Genomic DNA, 10448 nt, shown 5'->3' on the forward strand with positions numbered 1-10448 from the left:
CTGTTCTGTTTGATCCCTTCTCCCAGTCCTGTCGTCTGGCCCTTCCATCACTTGCTGCTTGTCACACCTGGAGACCATGTCACCATCGTGTATGTGGGGAGGTGACAGGACCCCGAAGGGAAGGAGGTTACTGTCCAAAGGAGGTGGTCTGACGGTGCTTATTTTGCAATAGGTTGCAGGGCAGACTTCAGCTGAACACATTGCGAGGAGAGGAGAGACACGTGGTGGCCCATGGAAGCCAGAATCTAGTGTGAAGGGTGCACGCAACCCTCGAGAAAGAATGGGCTAGAGTTCCCCCTGCAAGGCGCACGCACCCTCTGGAAGCCAGTCTCCAGTGAAGCATATCAGCCGTGTTCTGGAAGGCTTCCGACCAAATAAACATGCAATCCTGGACTCACGCACCTCTCCGGTCATCTAAAATTTGTATCCTACAGAACTAATGTTTCAATCTTGTCATGGTTCCCACCTAAGGGAAGCTGGGAGATATAGTTCTGACCAGAGGAGAGGGGGTTTCCTAGAAAATACAGCACAAACCTTGAACTGGTGAACAGTAATTCCATCTCGCCAGCTGTAATTCTTTAAGGAGGTGAGGGATTTCCGACAGAATTTATTCTGCACGCTCACCAAACTACACTTCCAAGGATTCTTGGGGAAGAAAGACATAACTTCCTGGTAATTCCTGTATAAGTAGAGAGTTGCAATGGAGATAACCCCCCCAAAAAAACCTTTCTGCATTTTGACAAACCAACCATTCCCAAGGGTCTTTGGAAGAAGCCAGGAGGCTGCATCCTCGAAACGGCTCACAAAAGGAATTGGTAAGGCAGATATCCCCCTCCCCTTTCCCCTGGCAGATTGCTGCTTCTCCCTAAAATCCACTCTTGAGGGTTGGGAGCCCTCATGGGCAAAATGCATCACAATTCAGGGGGCGGCAGTAAGGAGGAAGAATCAGGAAACTGTCTTCTCCCCCTCACTCTTTCACTGGCAAGTTTTCTGCCACCAGAACCTAAGGTCGTTCCACCCAATGAAGAGTTGTTTTTATACCCTGGTTTTCTCTACTTTTCAAGGAGACTTAAACCGGCTACAGTTGCTTTCCCTTCCTCTCCCCACAACAGACACCTTGTGAGGTAGGTGGGGCTGAGAGAGTTCGGAGAGAGCTGTGACTAGCCCAAGGTCACCCAGCTGGCTTCATGTGGAGGAGTGGGGAATCGAACCCGGTTTTGCAGATTAGAGTCCGCCACTAATGCGGAGGAGTGGGGAATCGAACCCGGTTCTCCCGATTTAGAGACCACCGCTCTTAACCACTACCCCCCTGCTCAGTACAGCCTCTTGCACTGTGCTGCATTTTGTTCACAGAGTCCCTCAAGAGGATTTTCTGGACAAACAGTGGGTTGCTTGTGAGATGTGTAAGGGGGAAAATTTCATTGGGAGAAATGGCATCAAGCGCAGGAATGCCATAACTCTTCCACAGCACCATGGCCCCTGTCTATATTGGGACTGTTTTTCGGAGGTCCAAAGAACATTTTTTGTAGAGAATTCTGATATCATGGTGGAGAATTCTGTGAATTTTCTGGAGAATTTGGATATCAGTCACAGAATTCTGATATCATGTGTATTTGGGCATATAAATAGGGGTTCCAGCTCCGGGCTGGGAAATACCTAGAGATTTTCGGGGTGGAGCCTGAGGAGGGCGGGGTTTGGGGAGGGGAAGGACGTCAACGCCATAGAGTCCGATTGCCAAAGCAGCCATTTTCTCCAGGTGAACTGATCTCTATCGGCTGGAGATCAGTTGTAACAGCGGGAGATCTCCAGCTAGTACCAGGAAGTTGGAGCAACCCAAAACAGCACTATCACAATTCAAAGCAAATAAAAGTGAATATATATATATTAATGAATTTATTATAGCTTTAGCAATTATTATTGTGTTTGATTTATTATGGATGACATTATTTAATTGTGGTACACAGATACAGTTCACTGAAGAAGCCATATGCGAAACGTGGTCCCGATCTAGACGACACGTCTGACATCTTTTTCCTGTGGCTTTGCTCCAATACTTGGAATAATTTTGAAAGATCAAAGACTTTCATATCACATGATGCCCCTATGGGTTATATATTTTGACTTACCTGGCTTGAGGATTTGTGATATCCTTTGAAGAATTATATATATATTTATTGGATTGCATTTTGTAAATTTTGTATCTTGTTGTACTTGCATTTTGTACATATTTTTGTGTATATATATTTTTTCACTATTGCACTTTATAAAATTCACTTTTATTTGCTTTGAATTGTGATAGTGCTGTTTTGGGTTGCTCCAATTATCCTTACAGCACTGAGCCTTCTTCTCTTGCAGCACCAGGAAGTTGGCAACCCTACGCATTCTACAGCACAGCCTCTCAGTTTCACATAATATACATCGACTGTTCAGAAAATATATGCTGACTGTTCAGAAAAGGGATCTTGGGGTCACGGGGAATAGTTCAGGGAGAAGGTCCACTTTGTATGCAGGGGCCACGAAAGAGGCTCATTCCGTTCTAGGGATTATGAGGAAAGGACGCTCCGATATCAACGGTTTCACCTCTGCGACGCTGCAAAACGCTGAGCGTGGCTGCATGTCACCTGTCAGAATAGATATCGTCAAATATTGATCGATTGCTACCGCATCATCAAAGCAAGCCAAATGCTGGAGCCGAACGTGAAACAACTGCTGGGTGTTTGCACACCAGTAGAATAGGCACTGACCAAATTTGTGGAGGAGGGTTTTAACGGGTTGTGGCGGTTGTGGTGGTGGTAGGGGGGGGGGTCGTTTCAGCTTCCGTTGCAATAACGTTTTAATCAGAGGATTCAATGAAAGTGAAACTGCAGTGGGTAGCAATCTACACTCAATGTGGCAAAAAAGGCAAGGACTGAGAATTACGCAGCACAAGTAGGGTTGCCACCTCCAGGTGGGTCCTGGAGACCTCCCGAAATTACAACTGATCTCCAGACTGCAGATGCCAATTCCTCTGGAGAAAACGGCCACTTTGGAGGAATTGTATTCTATGGAATTATACTCTGCCAAGGTCCCTCCCCTCCCCAAATCCTGCCCTTTTCAGGCTGTACCCCCAAATCTCCAAGATTTTCCCAACCTGAAGTTGGCGACCCTAAGCATTGCCCTGAACAAAAATGACACATCTCGAAAACATCCAGATAATACCGCATTGTAGTCGCAAGCTTCTGGCTGGCAACACAGCGGTGACATCCCAGCAGAGCCAGCGTGGTGTAGTGGTTAAGAGCGGTGGTTTGGAGCAGTGGACTCTGATCTGGAGAACTGGGTTTGTTTCCCCACTCCTCCACATGAGCAGCGGAGGCTAATTTGGTGAACTGGGTTGGTTTCTCCCACTCCTCCACACGAAGCCAGCTGGGTGACCTTGGGCTAGTCACACTCTCTCAGCCCCAGCTACCTCACAGGGTGTCTGTTGTGGGGAGGGGAAGGGAAGGTGATTGTAAGCCAGTTTGATTCTTCCTTAAGTGGTAGAGAAAGTTGGCGTATAAAAAACCAATTCTTCTTCTGGAGAAGGAGGGGTCTGGAGACCAAGTCCTATGAGGAAAGGTTGAAGGAGCTGGGTATGCTTAGCCTGCAGAGGAGAAGACTAGTGAGAGGGGATATGATAACCATCTTCAAGTACTTGAGGGGCTGTAATATTGAGGAGGGTGCCAAGTTGTTTTCTGTTGCCCCAGGAGGTCAGACCAGAACCAACAGGTTGAAATTAAATCAAAAGTGTTTCCGTCTAGACATTAGGATGAACTTTCTAACAGTTTGAGCGGTTCCTCAGTGGAACAGGCTTCCTCGGGAGGTGGTAAGCTCTCCTTTCCTGGAGGTTTTTAAGAAGAGGCTAGATGGCCATCTGTCAGCAATGCTGGTTCTATGACCTTAGGCAGTTCATGAGAGGGAGGGCATCTTGACCATCTTCTGGGCATGGAGTATGGGTCACTGGGGGTGTGGGGGGGAGGTAGTTGTGAACTTCATGCATTGTGCAGGGGATTGGACTAGATGACCCTGGTGGTCCATCCCAACTCTATGATTCTGTTATTCTTCTTCTGCCTGCTATCAGGCGACCAAGGGGTTCCGTACCACTTGGGGCCCCAAATGCCCACTCGCCAAGGCAGCTGCCCTGGATACCCCGCTGCTAAGACCGCCCCACCCCGTATCCCTGGCACGCAAGCAGGGGACGTCTTCCAGAAATTGAGTCCAGGCTTCCCGGATGCCCAGGCTGCAGGGCAAGACACTGAAGCCGCTGCCCGCTCAGCCACCCCTCTCCCGGCTGGCTTGCCCGCTCCTTCCCATTTCGCGCCAGGCTGCATTAGTTACTGAGAGTACAGTGCAGGAGGGGAATAACAAACGGCCTCATGCCACCCGCTTTCCCCCTTTAATGCTGCTTTATTACAGCAGCGAGTTCAGGCGCAGGTGACGGCGCCATAAACCGCAGCTCGGGTGCTGGCAGAGAAGCCATTTATTAAAGAGAGTGAAGGCAAAGCAAACATTAAGAAGGGCAAGGAGATTACCGGGAGAGAAGTTTCTCACAGAGATGCAACACGCTATAAAACTGGCGGAGAGATTCCTTCCTAGAGAACGCCCAGAGCGGTGACCTCCTGGAAGCGACATCTTTCTTTCTTTCTTTCTTTCTTTCTTTCTTTCTTTCTTTCTTTCTTTCTTTCTTTCTTTCCCCCCCCCCTCTGTTCTCTCTCTGTTTTCATTCTCACTGTTTCTGTTTCCATTTCTGCTTTTCTTTCTCTTTACTTCTTTCGTTTTCCTTCTTTCGATTTCTCTCCCTTTCTGTTTTCTTTCTTTTCCTTTGTTTTTAGCTTTCTCTTTCCCTGTTCTCTCTTTCCCCATTTTCTTTCTCTCTGCCCAAGGTCCACATAGGCCTTTTATGCAGGGACGTTTCCCCGCGGTTACCCCCACTGACTGCTTGCGGGCTTCCTTTTGATTATGCATGCCTTTTCCACCCGTCAGAGGTCGTCCCGCTCTCCCCATGGGTTTTGCCCACATTTTCCAGATTCTGGCTAAAACAGTGGCCTTTTATGCAGGGACATTTCCCCACGGTTACCCCTGCCGACTGCTTCGGGGCTTCCTTTTGATTATGCATGCCTCCCCCCCACCGCCTCGTCAGAGGTTGCTCCACTCTCCCCACATGTTTTGCCCACATTTTCCAGAATCTGGCTAAAACAGCAGTCTTTTATGCAGGGATGTTTCCCCGTAGTCACCCCCGCCAACTGCTTCGGGGCTTCCTTTTGATTATGCATGCGTTTTCCGCCCATCAGAGGTTGCCTTGCTCTCCCCACGTTTTGCCTGTGTTTTCCAGATGCTGTTTTAGCCAGAATCTGGAAATGCAGGCAAGATGTGCGGGGAGAGCGAGGTGACCTCTGAGGATGGATAAGGTTTGCATAATCAAAAGGAAGCCCCAAAGCAGTCGGCGGGGCTGACCACGGGGCAATGTCCCCGCATCAAACATTTATACTGTCATGGTTGCTTTTCATCTTCTCAACAAGGAAAGGATGGTCTTTTCAGTTTAGAAAAATGACAGCTAAGGGTGTTCGGGAGGGAAAAGGTATGATAAAGGTTTATAAAATTACACATGGTGTGGGAACGGGAGAGAGACTTTTCTTTACCTTTTCCCACAACACTAGAATTCAGGAGGCAGTGGATTCAGGACAGACGAAAAGCATTTTGTTGGACAATGCATGATTAACCTGAGAAGCTCCCTGCTACAGGATGTGGTGAATGACAGCCACTGGATTACCTTTTAAATTAGATTAGAATCTAATTAGATAAATTCATGAAGGATGCATTATCCAACGTATGGCTAAATGGAACCTCCATATTCAGAGGCCTCTGAATGTCACATGATGGAGAAGGCTTTAGCCTCTTCATCCTAGTTGGAGAGAGAGTATTTAGGCTATATGTAGGGAAATGGATACTGGCTGAGATGGACCGCTGTTCCAGTGGAGCAAAGCTCTTCTTATGTTATTAACCATTAAGAAATCAATTATGCCAACCAAGCACAGAGTTTGGAGAACAAAAGCATATTAAAAAAGGTATTATTGGTGGTTTTCCCCACAACTATGGGGGAATCCCTTAACCGTCAATCAAAGTCTAGGTATGCATACTTTTTGGAATAGCTGTAACACTTTCTCTTAGAGCTGGCATTCATTGTCCAGGGTATAACAGTGTGTGTGTGTGTGGGGGGGGGGGGGGTAACTTTAATGCAACTGTTTTATTTGTATTACAATCTGCTTTACTTTCAAACTGTTACTTATGCAAAAGAAATTGGGCGGGGGGGGGCAACATACAAATGGAATGAAAATAGTCACAATGTCCTGGCTTCACATATATTCCTTCAACATGTTCGGCTTCTTTTCCACCCTTCTGCCTTTAAAAACAGATGTTAGGTTTTGAACTTCAAAGAGAATACATCATAAATATGTCACTGTGAACATGTCACAATCCTCAAGGGAGATACTGACTTACAATGTATTATGTATCTGTGGCTGCTTTGAAAACGGGGCATGAGGATCAATCTGGAGTCTAACACTGAAATGTAGAATTGTGTCCTGAACATGCACACCAATCCTCATTCTGATATATCTATGGAAGATGTTCTGTGCTCAACAAACCAATTAAAACAATGTCCACTTGGCCATAAACAGAACAGGAATGGAACAGAAGTTTAATTCCCTGCCTCAAGGCAAGAACAACCTGCCACAAATGCCTACCCAGTTCATCTTATTCAATTCGTCCCTTGCAGTGTAGTCTTAAGAAGAGCTACACCCTTCTAACTCCATCGACTTCAATGGGCTTAGAAGGGTGTAGATCCGGTCAGGACTGCAGAGTGTCACAAGAGAGAATCTTACTGCAGAGAGATTCTCCAGAGATTTCTCCAAGGAAACTCCAGATCCATTGATCTACCTGAGTCTTGTGATTACAAGCAAACTAAAGCACAAACTAAAGAGGAAGAGGCAATCATCAGCAAACACACGGTGTGGATTATTTCCACACCAGCTCCAGTGACTACTAAAAACAGGTGCCTTGGTTTAGAGAGTCTCCTCACCAGGAAGAACCAACACTTAATGATTATGGCCTAGTTTGCATTCAGACATCACGATAAACCATGGTTTGCTTTAACCCTGGTTACCAGTGACATCTGAATGCAAACAGTCCACAAAACATACGAAGTCAAAAACAACAGTTTTTCGAGCAGCACAATGTGGATGCTTGGCCCAAAAAATTGGTTGTATAGGGCAGAATTATTTCCCTGTAGGAAGTATATCTCCCGGTAGGGAGCAGAGACATGCAGCAGAAAAACCAGGGTTGGTGCTTTAAATGGGATATATCACTTCCGTCTGATGGACTAACTAGAGTTTGTTGAACAAACCAGCCTGTTTTCAGAAATAGCTGGTGAGGTGAGACTTGCAAGTGGGATGCTCATGTTTTTGAAAGCTCCACCATACAAAAAAGTTCCCTGCCCATAGAAAACCAGCTTTTCAGGGAGGAGGGCTAGAGTCCTTGACATCTAGTTTTCTACTTGCCTGGATTTTTCCCCCTGTACAGAGGTAAGGTCAGCCATTTGAGACCCCTCCTGCAATCTGGCGTGGTACAGTTTGAGAAACAATAAAGACTGAACAGGATGCATTTTATAGCACCGTAAAGACTTATCCAATTTTAATTCACAATCCGTCATGGATTAAACCTCATTTCCCTCAGATGCACCTCATCTGTGAGAATGAGGCCCCTCACAGACAGTGGCGATCCTAATATCCCTTAGCATAGTATAGAGCTTTAGGTCCAAACGGCACGTTCCCGGGAGATGTGTGTGTGTTCTCAACCCACAACTCCCCGATAATGTGTAATTGACAAAACAGTGTGACATAATGTCATTGCGTTAATGTTTCCTTGCCTCCTCCAATCGGTAGTCAATAAAATGGGGGGGGGAGAGAGAGAGAAGGAAGCTAACACAATGACATCACAACACACGTTTCTTTCAATTACATTTTACTGAGAAGACATGGGTCAGCGGAGCCCATGCGTCTCCCCATAACATGTACTTTGGACTTTATGGTGTTCAAATGTTTCCCATACATTACCGCAATAATGCTTACAGCTACCTTGTAATGTGGTAGGTCAATATTTATTATTCTCATAATATAGACAAAGGAGGGGGGGTGATGCTGAAGGACGGGGTGGGGAGAACTGCCTGAGGCCAGCAAGCCAGAGCGCATGGCAGAAATGAAATCTGGCCGGGTTGGTCTCTTAGCTGCTATGCCCTATTTGTGGCCATGATCCCCTGCTGCCCATTTGCCACAGTGAGTGTGTATCAAGGACCTGCACATGGCAACCCGTCCTTTAGGCCGTGGGCATGGGAGCTATTGTAACTCAGGAAGAAGGCAGCTCCCCCCACCCCGAAGCCATCCTTATCAAACTATCACAACCCCAGAATCGTACAATGCACAAGCACAAAACAAGTGATTTGGGTTACATTTTGATAACCTTTCCAACTGTTTGCTGTTAACCTAAACACAAGGTTAAAATGAGACCCTGAGATAACAGAGTATTTCTGCGGATTTTAGGGTCGCCAGGTCCCTTTTCGCTGCCAGCGGGAAGTTTTTGGGGCAAAGCCTGAGGAAGGCGGGGTTTGGGGAGGGGAGGGATTGCAGTGCCATAGAGTCCAATTGCCAAAGCAGCCATTTTCTCTAGGGGAACTGATCTCTATCAGGTGGGGATCAGTTGTAATAGCAGGAGATCTCCAGCTACTACCTGGCAACCCTAGCGGATTTCCACCTGTAGAATGTGACTTCCTCCTCCTTCTGAAGCCTCAAATGCCCCTCAGTGGGGGGGGGGGCATTTAGCTGGAGGGGGGAGGATCCAACCCAACATTAAACAGGCTGGGTCTGCATTAGGCCTGTGATGATTCCCAGCCCTGTGGAACCGGCACTGCCCAGCTCAGATCTGGGCAACAAAAGAAATGCAGGCTTGCCTATGAGAGGAGGATGATCCTTCACTACACCTATGGTCACCATCACCTGGGACAGAGCATACCCCACATCATTGCCAGCATTGCCCAGGGCCCTTTGGTTCAGGTTGCTCCTGCCCTCCAGGGACTACCCCCATGGAGAACTTGCCAGGTAAGTTAAAGGGCCAGTCTACCCTTGTGGGTGGGTGTGCTTAATTTCCAAAGCTGAGTTACCCACCAGTAACACCTCCTCTTGAAAACCCTTTCCACCCCGCTGTGTGTGGATTCACTCAAGTAGGGCAACATGGTCCACTCTGCATATGCTCTGGGGCAACACACACTCTCGCTTTGTGTTAGGGTTGCCAAGTCCCTCTTTGCCACCGACAAGTGATTTTTGGGGCGGAGCCTGAGGAGGGCAGGACTTGGAGAGAGGAGGGACTTCAATGCCATAGAGTCCATTGGCAAAGTGGCCATTTTCTCCAGGTGAACTGATCTCTGTCGGCTGGAGATCAGCTTTAATAGCAGATCTCCAGCTAGTACATGGAAGTTGGCAACCCTACTTTGTGTCTTATCTCCAGCAATGTGTAGGTAGGCAGCTGCACTCTGCATACGCTGTGGGGCAACACTCGATTTCACTTTGTGTCCTACCTCCGGCAATTACAGAGTAAGGTTGCCAGGTCCCTCTTCGCCACCGGTGGGAAGTTTTTGGGGCGGAGTTTAGGGAGGGGAGGGACTTCAATGCCATAGACTCCAATGACCAAAGCGGCCATTTTCTCCAGGGGAACGGATCTCTATCAGCTGGAGATCAGTTGTAACAGCAGATCTCCAGCCACTATCTGGAGGTTTGGCAAACTAAGGTTAGCCTGCTTTAAGTTAATTAGTGAAGAAAGTCAGCAGTGTAGTGCATATAACAACGGTGGTATTTACATCTTAACCACTCAAAATAAATGAATGCAACAAATTCTATACAGTGTATAAGACAATGCACAACTTAGGCATACAAGTCCAATTAGGACACAATTGCTGAAATGTATGTACAATGACAACATGAATAAACTTAATTCATATTAATTCAGCATCTTGTGGTTCCGGTCTGTTCCAGAGGTGTACTTCTTTACAGAGTCCCAGGTAAATCTCTGTTTCGGCTTAGAAGCCTTCCTCAGGGACCAACGCTACGCCACCTGCGCTTTGTCATGCCTCCAGCCATGAAAAAACACGACCCTTGGCACCAGCTCAGCGTGCGGGGGAGATGGTCCAAACCGCAAGACACGTGTCCCCGATCGTGGGCAGCCCCCCCCCCCAAGGGCATTGTTCCCGTCGCGAAGGCGCCGCATCCTTTCTCTGTCCTTTTCTTCGCCCCACCGGGCGTCTCCCCCCCCCTCCTCCTGCGCCTCCTCCCCCCTGCAGAGGCAGCTCATTACCCGAAAGATATTGACAAACTGGAAGCAGTTGGGAG

This window comes from Euleptes europaea, chromosome 1 (genome assembly GCF_029931775.1).
Source record: "Euleptes europaea isolate rEulEur1 chromosome 1, rEulEur1.hap1, whole genome shotgun sequence".
Lineage (NCBI taxonomy): Eukaryota > Metazoa > Chordata > Lepidosauria > Squamata > Sphaerodactylidae > Euleptes > Euleptes europaea.